The sequence below is a fragment of the Battus philenor genome, unplaced genomic scaffold (genome assembly GCF_028537555.1).
Source record: "Battus philenor isolate CCGP_79_NKW_IND1 unplaced genomic scaffold, ilBatPhil1.0.hap1 SCAF_27, whole genome shotgun sequence".
NCBI lineage: Eukaryota > Metazoa > Arthropoda > Insecta > Lepidoptera > Papilionidae > Battus > Battus philenor.
Genome location: NW_027181690.1, coordinates 3,740,551 through 3,758,320, shown reverse-complemented (window position 1 = coordinate 3,758,320; position 17,770 = coordinate 3,740,551). Strand labels below are relative to the sequence as shown.

Here is a 17,770-nt window from a genome sequence, read left to right as displayed (position 1 = left end):
TCCCTATGGAAATCTATGCGTAAAAACTATATACAGAAATGGATTTCTTGCGGTTAAAATAATGATGAGACAATTATTTGCCGTGTAGATCTTAGTTCAATTGTTCGACATGAACGCGACTTTCTGATTTACTATGACATAATTAAATGACAGGCTATATAGAAAACAAAAGATGGCTGTTGGGGCTTTAAGGTGGAGACTGCAGACCACGAACCGGCGAGCACAGCGTAGGACTATTACGCACAAGGTGTATAGCTGACTTTGTTAAAATTATAGCAAGACGCTAGACGCGTGCTGCTTCCGACCAGTTCTACTTGAAATTTATGGGAGAGGCCTGAGTGCCGCATTGCACGTTAATAATAAGGCGAACGGTTTTTCTTTAATTTATTAAAATTAACGTAAAGGTAAAACCGTACGCACAAAATATATGAAGATGTCTAGCAGCGGTTGTCAAACGGCTGGAACGATGATGACGATTGATCTAATGACGTCAGATCGAGTGTCAAGAATGAGACACTATTTTCTTACTTGCACTTTATTAGTCTATGAAGCAATCGAGTTTTATGCCATCGTCAATGTTACTGACTTACGAAGAGATCTTTTGGGTTATAGTAAGATAGTATACCTCCATAGATAGTATACCTCCTTGTCCAGATCGATAAATCTGGTGTCCATCAACTTGACCATGTTAACCAGCATGTCCCTGACCATGCTGCGGGTCTCCTCGCGCCACTGCTTCTTGCTCTCGCAAAGAAGTTTCTGGGCTACCAGCTATAAGTGACAAAATAATCAATAAATTAAAATTATCATCATCATTTTAGCTGTGAAACATAATTTTATCCGTAAACCAACGACAATTGGCGACATAGCTCAATGGATGTGCAAGTGAAAATGACAGTGAGCATACCATATATCGAGCAAAATTTGCGAACATTTTGTTTCATCCCGAATTACACTATTTACGTACTAAAGGTTTAGAAGCGGCCACACAGCGCAGTGGCGGCAGTTATTAAACGCGAGCGGCCCATGGACGGCTTCTTTTGCGAACATTTTGTTTCATCTTGAATAAACCTAATTCACGTATTTAAAGTTTAGAAACGGCCAGACAGCGCAGTGGCGGCAGTTATTAATGGCTACCAGCTATAAGTGACAAAATAATCAATAAATTTGATTTATCATCATCATTTTAGCTGTGAACCATGCTTTTATCCGTAAACCAACGACAATTGGCGACATAGCTCAATGGATGTGCAAGTGAAAATGACAGTGGGCATACCATATGTCGAGCAAAACAGATGGCCGTTGGAGTTTTAAGGATTTAGAGTGAAGACTACAGTCCGGCAAGTGCTTAGTTCGAAATCGATCCATGAGGTAGATAGGTGACTGTGTTAAAGTTGCCGGTAGGTGACGGTTGCAAGCCACTTTTGTCAGTCCTATAGAAATCTATAGCCTAGGGTCTTCCACATAGCTTTCTAATAATAATGTTTTAGGGCGGACTTCATTCAGCGTCTTCCAAAGGTTTACCGTCTGTCCACAGACCCGTAAATCCTTAAGGTGCTTAAGGTGTGCTTTTCGGCCGATGGTTGTCATCCCAGAACCATAAGGGCGCTGTGAATATATGAAGACAAAATAATATTGATAGATTAATTATTAAGCTTAAAACCGATATGCGTTACTTAGTTTTTGTGTCAAAATGAATTTTCTCAATTGTAATATCCGATTTAGCCCATAATATTCAATACATTTTCTTTAAAATAAACGCAGGATTTAGCGATAATAAATTATATGTATTTGTTACAAATAACTTGAAAGATTGACAATTCATTGACTTTAGGAATACAGTGATTATCATTTGCCCTTTGACTAAAAGAAATCGAATCGAAATTACCGTGACCAGTCGAAGCATTTGCCTCTTGCACTGTTTTTTTTTTTAACTAACATTAGAGTTAAAAAGTTTTTGATAGTAGATAGCTAAAAATTAATAATATTGTTTAAATATGCTTTGAAAGTACGGCTAAAGCGACAGAGACTAATAAACATGATATGATAGGCTTATTAGGAACGACTTGCAATTAAGTGAACCAATTACAGGGCGATTCTTGACTCCGACTATGATGGTTATCGCGAAACTTGTAAACGCGAAGAGGGGCGTATAAAAGATTAGATTCCCTTTACTTGTAGTCGACATTGTGCTCAGACCACTGCCTGATGCCACATGAGAGGAACTAAGCCTCTCTAGTCTCCTCTTTTTAAAGTTCACGGAGGAATGTGAACGGGTGTTGTATTTTCTCTTGACTGATGTGTCCGGATCACTTGGCACAATTTTCTTAGAGGATGTGCTTTGCGATCGTACTCCCGAAGGCTTATCTTCAGCAAGTACAGTTGCCGCATGTGACGGCGTTCTTTTCGTTAACAGACTTCGGTAATGCTTATCAATATCATCGGAAGATTGCGAAGAAATGGAATATCGCCTCTCCATTGGTTTGTCCTCGAACATCTTTATGGGTGATATCTCTGATATGAAGGGACGTTTCTTTGGAGATGTTCTTGGAGATGCTTTTGACGCAGATTTTATAATCCTTCTATCAAAGTTCGCTTCGGAAGTGCAACCCTTTGACTTATTGGAACAACTGCGACGTGAAATAAAAAGTCCCTGACTGGAAACGCGACGAGTTAGACATTGTTTATAATCGCCAAATTTATTCATACCTTCCAACAATTAGTACATAGTGTTTAACAATTAGTTTCGTTTATTATGTAGGTAATTTTTAATTATATTTTGTTTACATTCTTGTGGTTAATTTCTTCTTTTTTATTTATTTATTCAATTGTTTTTTTATTTAAAAATAATACCCTGTTTGTCATTATTACGTTGAGCACACTAAAGAATAATTAAAAATTTGTCAGATATTACAAGGACCGACATTATCTCCACATATGTAAGAATAATTTTTTATTTAACATCACGTTAACTGTGGAATTGTACAAATTAGTTTTAATCCAAAAACGTACAGAATTATTGAATTGGATAAATTCAAGGAGTCATTATTTAATAATATATGTTTGTGTATCTACTTGTTTTTCCGCGTCGCTAAGGCTTCACTGGATGTGAAATACACACGTTGTGCTGCTAAATATAACAGAACTAAATGTCTATTGTCAAGTAGCAATTATTTTATTACAATTACCCACATTTAAATTTAATTTCACTTTTAATGTATTGGGTAAGTAGTCGAAATAAAACAATGCTTTTAAATATTCTTATGTCATAAAGTTTTTAAAATTAATGTTTTGTAACGAATTCATATTAAATTTTACTTTTATACGTGCGTATACATAGCACATATTATTATTGAAAAATAGAACAGGCACCATAATTTTTTACAACAGATAAATATTTTCTGTGCCATTTTCATGATTGATGAAGCAATTAATGATACATACCGAGTTTTTGACCTGTATGTCCAATTTTTCTCGCGGAGAGTTTGAGATGGAATTATCCACGTCATCTACGATCTATTATATTCAATTTGAAGCGTAAAAGGTTTTACAAACTTTTTAATCACATAATTATCGTTAATCCGACTCGACACCTTAATTTTAGTTAATTTCATTGCATTTCGTTTTACTGATTATTTTACACAAGAGTTGTGCGAACTATCTTTAATGTAAAAGAAAATTGCTATTCATACAGTTGCTTCTCAATGGCATGATGTCTAATAATTTATTAATAATTTAAATACTCGCATGAAAAATAGTGACAGACACATGATAAATTCCACAGATAAAAGTAAGCTCTTAACACCTAAATTTTGTGTAATTTAAGACATCCTTATTGAGTTGCACTATCGCCACCCTAATGGAAGGAAATGAGCAGGTCGGGTAATAATAAGGACAAGATAATAAAATGTAAATTAGAATAAATAAAATATAGAAATAATATATATCAAAAATTAAACAAAATTGTGCTTAAAATGAGATAAAACGCAATAAAAAAGTATTAAATAAAAATCTAAATTGAAACTGTACTGTGATACATCAAAAGCGTGTGGCGAAGGAAGGGAGGCGAGGTGTGAATGGACCTGAATAAGTGGTAAGAGAATGGATAAAAAATGTAAAAAATAGAAGATAAGCAATAGAGATAGTAAACAGACAGAGTAAAGTGATAGTAAAACATAAAGTAGTAAAAATATTCCAAACAAAAGGGTCTATGTCCTCAATATGATGGGGAGTACGAAAGGCCCCAAAAACTGGAGCATAAAACAAAAAAAACACTCCAATCGAGAAGGCTCCAAGTCATAATTAAAACTTTACTATAGCTAAATTTAAATTATTTTAAATATTAATACTTTGGACTTATTAAAAACAATATAAAAATTTGTAAATATTATTTAAATAAAAATGTAACTGTAATGCAATGTTGTATGAAATGTGAAGAATGTAAGGCGATGCACGGAATTAATGTATACAATGTATAATTACATACGATAAGTTAGATAATGTAAAGGACTGGAGAATAAAAGGAATGAAATAAATTGAGAACAATGAAAGAGTAGTATACAAACAAAAAAGTCAGAATCAATGAAGTAGAAGTTCCTGTCCTAAAAAATGCTATGAACAGGATTGGCCAAATAATCCGCGGAATCTGCCATTTGGGCAGCAGTGATAGTGTGATACCAAAAACGGTACTATAAAACTATTTTATCTGTAGTCGATTAATATGTTATTTCATAATACAGGCTCTGCCTAACTCGTGGGCCTCTAGTAACTGGTGTTTATGCATTTCTTAAATTTCAATAAAGATTTTAATTTTTTTTTAGAGGTTGTAGTAAATTATAAATGTACCCCGCTAGGAGTAAAACACTGATTAACATCGGGTGGGTAAAACTTCTTAGTATTAGTGATTATACCAGTATTTTTGCGTATCTGTTAAAAATCAATTTTGCACATATTTCTTTCTTTTTCTTTGGCTTCGAAATAAAAATCAGTTGTGATCTATATCACATATATATTGAAGATAATATTTACATAAATAACTGACAAGACGATAATGGCAGCGACGATTCGTCGGTCAGATCCCGAGAAGTAATTACAAGAAAAATTATAACCTAAATTAGTAACCATTTAAATGTAAGGTAATTTGTAAGGAATAAAAAGTAACATAGGCAAATAGTATATTGGCCATGGTAGCAAAATAAATAGTGAAGCGATTAGTGATAAGAAAAATAGGTAAATAAATAACTTATTTAAGCCGGTAGTTTAATTATATAAGTGCATTAACCTCAAATTTTTTCATGGATCAAATCGACGTCGAAGCATGATCGATACGAGGCGAACATGCAGTTCCGTTGCTAACAACTAATAAGCAACGGGAATCAAAAACCGAAAAACCTAAAACGCAAGGTTCCGTTTGCATAAACAACACAGCTCAGTCGAGCGCGCATCGCGACGTCGTATTGACGTTTCCTCGCTTTCCCGCCATTTTCTGCGTCAAACATCGAAATACGATGTCGTGTTGTGTTAATTTTAGTTGAGTGATTAGTGATGTGCTTTGGAAACTATACCTCGAGTAACGCAGGTGGGCTAATTGTTTTTGTCATTATTCCATTAGTATTTGTACAATTATGATAAAATACCAATCCACTTGCGACATAATCAGGTACGCGTTAGTTCTACGTGCTCTATCAACTTCATTGTTGTCCATTTGTTAGACGTTACTTAGATCCGATGTAAACAAGATCATTGGCAATTAGTTCGCATATTTCTCGAACTAACGGAGCGTTTGTAAACATTCTTTTGCTGTTTAATAGTTACATTACTTGTTTGCAATGTGTCAGCAGCGTTTAACGTGATTAGCAAATAAAAAAATATTTTTAATGTACGAATGGCAAGTAGTACAGTTTAAAAAAATATAAAAAAACTCCAATCGGTACCCAAAATATAAAGTAGGTAGAAGGTAGAAACGTAATAAATCATATTGGTACCTATTGTAATGTTTTGAAAAATAATATGAACTACAAATTTTGACATTATTTGCATAAAGTTTAAGAGCTTTTGGTGAGAAGACATGTATGAAACCTGAATAGCTATTTCTTAAATTAGTGGTTTTAATACAGTTTTTAAAATGACTTGCATATGATTTTATTTAAAGACGATATATGAGAATATTTAGTTTATTTCAATTTACGGCATATGAATACCCATATCGACTTAATTTATGGTGAATGTAAAACTAACGCAAATGCTTCTTTAGCCATTTATATAGAGAAAGAGAACCTGCGCTGTTTAGATCGGATTTTGTAGCGAAATCGCGAATCTTCATTCGGCGTGCCCTTACGAAAACAAACAAGGCACTTTTATGACAAGGTAAGCAGCCTTTGAGAAAGCCCACAAATATATATAGTTTCAGGATAGAAAAGTTATGGTGGTCATTAAAAATCTGTCTGATATTAATAATCGCAATAGTTTTTTAATGATATGTTCCAAATATATATGTCTTCTATAAGCACTGGTCATATATATAAAAAAAAATTATTGGATATTCTAAATACGAATAAGATCGATAGATAAAGACTAGTTTTATTTTATATCCCTGACTTCGAAAAATATGTATGAAATGTAATTTTTAACAGTTCTGAACAACACAGAAATTTCTTTTTTAACCCTACATAAGTTTACATTAGTTTTAATCGTGTAACTAGATCTTTAACGTTATCTAATCTTGTTTCAGTATTGTCTAACACTGCACACTGGTCTAAAATTTTACTCCATGATACAGGCAGTGTCTAGTGTTTAATTAAACTGCTAGATTTATTGTAACTCTTATATTATGGAAATAAAGAATTAGTAATACATAACATAAATGTAAGGATGTACACAACTATCTGTATGTAAATCTATAATTTGACGCTTGGCATTAAATTGAACTTTTCCTCTTATAGTTGGCAATTACTTGAACGATTTAAACAATTTTCTAAGATCACTATACAGAAATATCTATAGAAATACATACAATATTTAAATTGGCGATAAACGGGTTAATTAGTATAAATTATTACTAAAGAGACATTAATTAGCCTGATCCTAGGTTAATAGCGGATTTTATCCTCATCATTAAAGCCGTAGGTCATCCACTGGATATAGGACTTCTTGATACATTTCCAATAGTCGAAGTCTTCTTGTGGAGTCGTCCCTTGAGCCTAGTCAATCCATGGAGCGTTCATCGAATCTCGTTATGACGTTAAATAGTAGTACGTAGTGGCCCGAATCGAGGCTCCTCCGGGATCCCTCGAGCTATTCTACTTTAAAATAGGTCATAAGCGCCCTCCGCGCGTTATTACATTAAACCCGCGAAACCTGCAAATGTCATTTGGCCAGTAGTAACTGTCCTGCCCAAAAAATATATTCTCAATATGACCTGTTGGAAACGGCTTGCTAAAGCGTCTTCTGGCCTTAACAATGTAATTTGCCCACCGTGAAATTTGATTCAGTTAATTTCGTATCAAGTAAAATAATAAAACACTAGACTGGGGTTAATTTTTTCATAACTAAAAGAAATACAACCAGAAGTTACATAAGTATGTTTAATGTAGCGACTATTTCTTATTTTAAACGTTTCTTCTCAGTCGCCTCTTTATTTCTAGAGCTCGTGCACGTCTCGAAAGGCCTCGTCGAAACCGATGACAAGCTCTGTGCATACTATCCAATCTTTTGCTTTCCTCGAAACAGTAATAAGTTATTCATTTGACTTGATCAGACTAGCCAGTAGCACCTGCGAGTTTGTCGAAGTTATGTGGTTGAATGCAGGCAAAATTAAAAAAGTTTTATGGGATAGAGTCAAAAATAAAATAGATTGAAATGATAAGTTGACAATGAATAAGTAATCTTTTTATTTTAACACAAATTGTACGATTTTGATTAGAGCGATTCTGTGAAGGAATTTTACACTTCATTGCAAAGCTGTCCGATATCTCGACTTTGTTCCATCCACTTTACGTCGGATATTTGGGATAATACAATAATAAATTTTCCCCAGCGCGTTTCAAATAAGACGTTCGCGAACGAAGTGCGCAGATCTCGGTACAGCGAGGCGGAACGCGCGACCTCGACAACGATTCTTGTTCACTTGAATCGTTAATAATTCACATTACCGTATGTTAATTACGTTTTTGTCGTACGCTGTCTCGTTATTTAGTTGCGCCATTATTACATCATCCTATTATTATTATTCGCTTCTATCGAAGTAGAAATGAGGTCCGCAGAAGAATTAAAATCATTGAGGTAGCCGGAAAAATCTCTGAAGTAGCTGGCTATATTCGAATGTTGATGCGCGCTGTTAGCCGATTTGGTTTTTAAAGCTTCATCGGACTTAAGGCTCGCGGATTCGAAATCTCTGAAGTAGCAATGAGAGGAACACATAGCTAGTGTTACCACTGAACAAAAGGTTTTCGTGTAGCTACCGTGAGCCGATAGACGAAGCGATGTGGGTAGGCCACACAACAGGTGGGCCCTCGACAAAATTATGATCGCGGGTAGTCGTTGGATACGGGCAGCGCAAGGCTGGCTAATTATAAATGATATATATTTTTATTTTTAATTAACTAAAAAAACTGGAGAAAAACTTTATACTTAAAATGTTAAATTTGACATTAACGATAAATAAACAAGACATTATGTGTAGCAATTGTCACAGGTCACAACCTTCTAAATCAGATGTTCCCAATTTTTTTTCTCGTAGACTTACAGTTTTAAAATTTAGCTAGATCCGGTGGATCCCCCTGCAGCATTTCTAATTATCCTATAACTTAAAATAGATCTAACTTTGGAAATTTCCATTACATCCAAGTTCAAACCACGAATTATTACTTATCGAAAAAGAATCGAAAATTGATTGGTTAATTACATCATCGATGGTGCTGCGGGTGGACGTAAAAATAATAAAGTTGGTCAAATAAAAAGCTCCATCTAAATCTATTTTCTTTATATGTTGTACTAAATCAGCCATTTATTTTGAAAGTGGCTTAAATTACTTTTTCCAAAAATCGAGTTAATGGCAACACTAAATACAATAGATCGGTGTCTTTTCATTTAAAAAAAAAATCTCTTTATTTAAAATAAAGTGACTTTCAAAATAAACGGTTTAAATATCGAATATGCCAGTTTTACAAGCAACATTGGTTGAGCTTCTAAAAATATTATCTGTCTACATCGAAATGTGAAGTCAAGCTAACATTTTAGTTCTTCACTGACGAAATCAAATAAATACAATACAATTGAAAATATCTCTTAGTAGATATATTCATGACACAGTTTGTCTTCGTAGTAATTTTAAATTTAGATGAAGTACCTTCAAACATATTTTCATGTATAAATCGGGAGTTAGCTTGAAACCTGATGATTACTACGAATTGTTAAATATTAAAATTAATTATTATTTACTATCTGTCACTATAGACTTTGTACTATCAGAAATTATAAGTCTGTTGCATTCCAATTATTTCATTTATACAGGGTCATTGGAAATATGTGTTAAGGCATTAAAAGTTTTAACTGACTATTGTGTCATAAATTCACACCTTTAAAGTTCTAACCCACGTAACCAATTATACCATGTCTTATCAGCAGCTGGAAGAAGAAAGATCCGTATCAATAGCGGCAACCCTCTCCCACTGTCTGCGTTTAGTTAAAGCGAAAAATAAACATTGTAAAAAAAAAACCAATAGCTATAAAAATCAGAATTAATATTAAAAAAAAAACTATATCTTATCAGGGTTCCCAAACCACTGAAACATTTTTAAACTATATTGAAGCAATAATAAGATTTGAAATTTAAGAAAACTTCGAACTAATAATCCTTTGATTCTTAAAGTCTGCCGATAGACGCCTATTACAAGGCATAGGCATTGTCAATTATCGCCACGATGATCAATCTTACACTACCCGTGTCCAGTAAATTTTCATGACCTTGACTTTGTCCACATCGATTGATTATTCAATTAGAAATATTAACAAATAATTAAATTAAGAATAAAACTGTTACGCATTTTTAATTAATTTTAACATAGTTTCGTAATGAATTTTATTATTTTTATTATATTATCTTCTTATTAGCGGGTGCTATGTCACATTATGCAAAAGTATTTTTTATCTGTGCCGCCGTAATGGCGGGAGAATTCTTGTCGCTGCGAGACGGGAAGTGTTTCACTCGGTCTTCGGTTCATTGTTAAGAATGGAAATCTTATTTCTCTATTATTCAACTGTCGAATTAATGATGAAAAAAAACCTTATTGTTTATATGAATAAGTTTGATTTTAAGAATTAATTGAATACTTTATTAACATGGTGATTAGTTGTTAAAATCTTAAAAAAAGTTAAATTTTTAGGTTATTTTTCAGCAAATAGCTTTTGAAACTATTGTCAATTGCCCTATATAAAGTGACCATTCTGAAATATATTACGTTATTTATTTTATTGGAATGCGACAGGTTTATAACTTCTAACAGTACGATGTCTGCAAGGAGAGATAGTAAAAAAATATTAATTTTAAAATGTATCCGAATTAAAATACGATTTTTCTTATTATATTTTTGAAAATAATTTAACAAACATAATTGGCCAAACCTTTAAAGCTCTTACACCTATTTCCTTCCATCCTAAATATTAAACTTGTTGCCAATACAATAAAAAAACCTAAAATGAAAATCGTTGGATTTTGCTTAGTTACTTTTTGAGTTGGTTTAAAGTTCTTGTAGAAAGAAATTGTAAATCATATGCGGATAGTAAAAAAAAACAACTTTACTTACCTCAACCAAATCTTAGGATAATTTAAAAGAAGCTGAAAGACATTCGACGTCCATTAAAATAAAAACGTCAGTGATAGACACCCATTTCAAGGGATAGACCATCAACTTGTCTTGATGTATGTATATACAAAAAATGTGCATCCTTAAGCATTATAATAAAAACGTAATGACATAATAAATTCGAAAAATAATGGACTAAGAAACTCGCAAAAAGGTTTTATATAATAACTCAATGTACATAGCTCTATGCACATAACTGAAGTTGGAGTGACACTGGTGATATAATAATTTTATCATAGCATCTTGCTTTTGCAATTAGCAGTTACATGTATGAGAATAAAAAACACGAGCAAAGTAACTTAAAGGATGTCACTAATTAGCGGTATTCTGCTAAACACGAAGGAGCTTACCTACCATAAACAAGCTATTTATATATTTACATATATCCGTACATTTATTTAAATGTTACGTAGGGGATCTTAAGAAATTATAACAAAAATTTTGTTGCTGTTTTCGAAGTCAAAATACTGATCATTATTACCATCACATCAGCCAATAGACAATCGCAATGAATTGTCCATCCCCCAAAGATCACGACGTTGTCCGGCTTTCGCTGCCCCTATGTAGCCAGTTTCCGTTACGTTACTTTGTCGTCGGTAAACCTAATAGGAACTGGAAAACTTTATATTTATATTTTACTTTATATTTATATATATATATATATATGTATATATATATATATATATATAAGAGATGTATAGAATATCGATGTACAAAGTATATTAGTTGTGTAAATCTAAAGGATAACAAAGCAACGTCATGGCCAAATAAAGACATGAAAAAGTAAATCGTTAATTCTGTGGGTAGAATTAAAAAATAACCAAATTTTAATTTACTTCAGTTGTGTATTATCAAGTATACATCGACGGTAAGGTGATTTGTGAATACATTAGCAAACTCCTTTTTTATCAATCATTACTATGCAAATTTAAACGTAACCGAAGTAAAACATTGTCTTTTTGTCTTTTTTAAATTTATGTTTTATACGTATAGTCGCTTTCAAAGCATTGTTTTTTCACAAACTTCAGTACCATCACTTTCAACACTATTTCGACCATAGGCAGTTTTCTACTGGATATGGGTCTCCCCCATAGGTTTGTAATAATCCCGATAGAAGGAAGCAGACGATTTTAACTACGTCGCCTTTCGACGCACAATCGACAGGATGTCCACTTACCGGTCCGTGATCCAGAACCTCAAGACCACATTCTTTGCTTTTGAATTCCCCAAAAATCACTACGACTATGACGGGACTTGCTGCTCGCATCCAACGACTTCCCACGACCTTTGTCGTGGATCCACCTAGTGGGGCACTAGAGAAACTTTCGACCCCAACGACCGAATGACACGCGAGCGATGTGCCATGTCCACTGTCCACTGCTACAGACGAGCAATTCTTTGACCTACATTGGTTATTACTCTATTTCTCTCGCTAAATATACGAACGAAATAAATATCGCTAAATATCCGAACGGAATAAATATACGAATCAGGCGTTACCTTGCGGAAGTCAGTCATAAGTAAGAAAAGGACCAATATTTAGCCACTTCCGCACATGCAGTGGTAGTCGTGCAACAAAGTGCACCGCCCGCCAGCCCGCTGACAAATGCGTATGCGGCAAACGATGCGAATCACACAACCGCCACCGCCAAATTACTCAACACGTGTTTCACCCCTCCACGGGGCATCCTCAGGAGCTACGTTACACCGATTAGTGCCAAACACAGAGTGAGCTCAGTCCAGTATAAATAACAAGCGGCAACGGACTGACGAATTTTTCAGTTCTAAAAACTTTCACTGTCGCCAAAATACATCAGTATATTATTGTCAGCACATTTATGAGACAACAACTCCGAATGGACGTTTCAGATATTTTAATACCTTCCTTTACTACGAGCTAATTTTCAAACATTGTGTTCGGATCATCGGTTCAATCAGTCTTAACTAGATTCGAACTCACGACCGCGGCGCATATCGTGCGTCCATAGTTTAATAGACACGTGCGTGGCCTACCAATCGATCAAATCCATCCGCTGTCACGCGTTTGACGCGTGAGAATGAAAACTTGTAAAGTTTCCTTATCATAACTTTACCTTGTTGATGGTAAGACAAGAGGTCGACCATATCTACCATGAAGTCTTAATTTACCGCAAAAAAATTGTCTACAGAAGTTTCTGGATGCGGTCATCAAGGCAATTAATGGGGAAGCCTGTTCTCGCAATATGCGTCTATCTGTTGATTGATATAATGATGATGAGACTGTATAATAAGAATCAACGAATATTTTTCGATAATATTTTCTTTTTCTGTTTAATTTTATTTAACCTTAAAAAAGTGCAAGTAAAATTGCCAAACTGTTGACGAAAATACGTGACCTATAAAAGATGCCTAACGGCAACATAATTACAATATAAATACAAGTATTTACATATTTATAAAAGAGAATGTCATCTTGTACAGAAAAAGTGTTTTTCAGAACTGTTTACTTTAGATGACATGTATTAGAAGGACTATTTATTTAAATATTACGAGTGTCATTCAGTCATTATTTTTATTCAAGGTAGTTAAGAAAATTATTATTATCTAACCTACTTTGTACAGAAACCGTAATTACCATAATATCTAGTCATGAAAATTAACAAGAGACAGATAATTAAAATGGTGCAATAACGGAAAAAATCCCTGTTCGTTTCCAGACTATGAAATTTATGTTTTAGATATTTACACTTTTATAAAAGAAATTCTATTATAGAAAATTCTAGAATTAATGGAAGGAAAAATCGCAGGACGAAAGATTTAGGAACTTCGATGATCGATAGTATAAATTGACGAAATGAAAATCGAGCGAGGTTTCTCGAAGAACACCCATTAAAGTCGACAAACAAGCAAGCTTGGCTTGCGATCTAGAGCCGGCAGTTGGCTTATTCGGCCGCTTATTGAGGCTGTTAATAATTAACTCTAACCGTGTAACCAATTTTTTCTATAATTGATAAAACAATTTGAAGATGAATTGCTCTAAATACTGTATATCGTTAACAAGGTCCAGAAAGGACAGATGTTTCCTGTTAAGTGCGTTCACTTTTCTCTTAGTATTTGGTGTCATTATTTATAACGTTGTAAACAGTAAAATGTAAATCTTGTCTCCTATAAAAGAACATATAATAGAGCTATTATTTATGCGGCAACTTGTGTTATATTTTTTTATAACTTTTATATTACTATATAATTTATTACACCTACCTACATTGTTATATTTTATTATTACCTACATTATAATATGTACTATCAAGGTTATCATTATTATACGTAAATAAAAAAAAATATTAATTATTATCTTACTTTAAATTGTGGAGTTTCTGACAGGCTCTTCTCAGCAGATCATCATTCCGAACCGGTTCTAGCTTATAATGTTAAAATAATTAATAATTCAAAAGTTCCTGTAAACACTTACTTGTATAAAGATAATTTAAATTTAACTTTGAATTACAAGAGATCAATTTTATTCTGGTATTTATCTAATTAGGCTCTTTTGGCATATTTCTCTTGATGTAAATATGCGATCACTATACATAAACCAAAAGAGAAAATAAAATGTTTAAAATTAATGAAATATTGAACACGATGTAGGTTTTTCGTCCGTCAAACCAATTTCCTTCACAACCTTGTTCTAACAACCTTGACTCGATAACACAGCGCGGCAAATAGCCCATTTCCGCCAACGAGGAGCGACCGGAAGTACCTGATTACCTATAATTTTATACGTAATTTTTACTTACAATACGCTATTATGTAATGGTTGTTGCATAGGTAAAAGGCAAGAGATTTAACCCATTCAGGATTTCCTTACCTACAAAAAATTAGATACATCGGTAGTCGACCGATGTATTTGAAAGACATAGATGTAAGTAATAAAAAATAAGCACACATATTGTGCGCTCCATATAACTGTTTAAACACACACCTTAAAAACAAATGAAGTAATCTCCTGAACAGAAAGTGAACGAGAAGATATGCTATATATTGGGCTATTGATTAGAGGTGTGAAAGGTTTAAAGAAGTGAAATGGTACAATGTACGTACGTAACGATTATGTATTAAGAAAAAGTGTTTTTAAATTTCGGACCATTACATATTAAAATTAATTATAGTTTATTGTCTGAAGTTATTACACTCTCGTATTTTCAGTAGAAAAAATTATTATTATAACATATTTCAAAGTCCACATTTTATACTGCTTTATTGGAAATAGGTATTGGTGATAAATGAGATATACATTAAGAACTTAAAAGACTTCACACCTGTAACCGATTAATCTTTATACAGATAGAAAAGTTACACTAACAAGATTAGTAAATATTGAAGAAGTAATACTCGCAATGTTTTTTAGATATCGAAAAACATCGTATGTTTTAAACACAAGTTACAAATGATAATCATTATTACAGCTGCAGAATGCCCACAGCTGGACATAAGACTCCAACAAAGATTTTCAATAAGACCGGTAGAAAGCGGTCTGTATCTAACGTCTTCCGACGACTTTAATAAGGCCGTCTGTTTACCTAGTCACTAGTCCATCAGGTGGGACGCCCTACAGTTTGCTTGTCGATCCGTGGTGACCAGAATCTTAAGACTTCAGCGGACATCTGTTCATTACACCCTGTGGCCTGACCGCTAACTAATACAACGATGAAATTAAAGCCTTATTACTCAAGTTAATAGGTTCAAAGTTCAGTGTTGAGTCGCCCAGACGTCGCGGTCGAATGCAACTCTGTGACCTTTCGATGACCTTCAGTTTCAAGTAAAAAACGCGGCTTTCCGGTGTGATGTTAATGTATTTTCGCGAAGTTCGGTTCTTATTTAATTAACTTATTACATGTCGGTGTAATCTCAAGTAACGCAAAGAAAAACGTCGAGTAATTAAAATGAAGATGGTGCATCCAAATTCAAACCTGCTGTACCTGCTGGACTAGCATTATTGATTTTAAATGTGTTACAGAACGATCCAGAAACTATTAGCTGGGATTTTGATAAGTTTTATAAAGTATTTACGATTATATACAATCATAAAAGAAAACAATTCTATTAACGTAACTGCCGTTAGATCCCCGTGTCCTCTTTGAGCTTTTTTCAGCAAGTCTTCCTTGATAGTTTCCATAGACTCCATCGGTAAAAACGATTTCGGATCTGTTTTTGATTCAATGACTTCTAGAATATTCCCCGTCACATCACCATCTCCTTTAACCGCAAATAATACACGTATATCAAAGTAACCTATTTCACATGATTTCATATGAACGTAGATTACATTCTGATAGGAACATACTGGATCTATACCAGGTGATAAGAAACAAGATGGCTGTCGCGTCCCACTAACCCATTTATTTCTTTAACCCAGATAAGCCTACTGTCCTATATTTAGGACAGTTGAAATAAAAAAAAATATCAGAATACCCTCTTTATCTAAGATTATTTAGTCTTATGATTTGCAGTAAGAAACGTGTCAGCTTTATTAGAAAAAATAAAAAGACAGTTATTTTAACAGTTTTTACCTTATATTTTACCTTATAAGTGTGTAATAAAAGTGCGTTGCAGACATGGCAAATGACAGGTATGTATAAAAAGTTATATTTTACTCGTGAGTTGTTTTTTTCTGTGTTAATATCTAGTTGATAACCTTAACTTTTGTACTAAATAAATATTCTAGCAAAATAATATAAATAAATTACGTATAACTTGTTAAAAATACTAGCGTACTATATATAGGACAGTAGGATAATATACATGATTTTAGTACAATAATACAACTTTTTCTTTACAGACCGTTAGCTGCGCATGAAATTTTAGATGCTTTAGAAAATGTTTCTGATAATGAAGATTATAGAGAACGACTGATATGTATTCTACCTCCTCCTGTTGATCCTGACTATCTCACTGACGAAGATTCGGGTGAAGAAGATAATGTAACTTTGAATAATTTGCCACGCAACATTCTGCTTCAACCGGCTGAAGTAATGATTCAAGGGCAGATTATGGTGAGTGATACAGAAGAAGAACCTTCTGATTCTACAGGTCGAACTAAACGTAGGCGTACCTACGCATGGAGAAAACGGGACTTGGCAAAAAATCCCGTGAATTGGCCAGATGTTCAAGGCGCTTGCCAAGATAAGCGCCCAATTGAGTGGTTTGAAAACTTCTTAGATGAAGATGTTATTTCGTTGTTGGTGTCAGAGAGCAATAAATATGCTGGGACAGTTCGAGAAAACAGGACATCTAGTTGTCCTCTGATTACATCGAAGTTACTGAAAAAAAAGGAACGTGGTGCTGTCGATTACAGAACGACACATGACAACACGTTCATTATTGCTAAATGGCATGACAATAATATATTCAGTATTGCTTCTAATGCTGTAGGAATAAATCCTAAACAATCTGCCAAACGCTTCTCACAAAGTGAAAAGAGAAACATTGTCATAGAAGAACCACATATGGTGTCCATTTATAACAAATATATGGGAGGAGTGGATCGGTCTGATGAAAATATTTCACATTACCGAATTGGTATACGAGGTAAGAAATGGTACATGGCGTTGCTCACACACATGATTGATCTTGCCGAACATAATGCATGGCAGTTTGTAAAATAAATCATGGAAAACTGGATCATCTTGGCTTTCGCAGAAGGGTAGCAATTGCTTTGATTGAATCAAACAGAAAAAATGCCAAAAGAGGGCCTAGCCGACCCTCCCATCATGAACATGCTGATAGCCGTAAAGACCAAATGAATCATCTGGTTATTCCTCAATCGAAGCAAACACACTGTCGTCAATGTCACAAAAAATGTTTGACACGTTGCAAGAAATGTGATGTTGGAGTGTGTGTCAAGTGTTTTGAAACATATCATTCATAAA

At 33.8% G+C, this 17,770-nt stretch overlaps 1 protein-coding gene across 1 annotated transcript in view; it reads left to right on the top strand.

Annotated features, from left to right (window-relative positions):
• The first annotated feature begins 5,422 nt into the window (after nt 1-5,422).
• Nucleotides 5,423-17,770, top strand: part of Rhp (rhophilin) — a 113,125-nt gene continuing 100,777 nt past the window's right edge. Inside the window, exon 1 of the mRNA XM_068768892.1 lies at nt 5,423-5,578. The gene's annotated coding sequence lies outside the window, so the exon portion shown is untranslated. The remainder of the gene's footprint in view (nt 5,579-17,770) is intronic.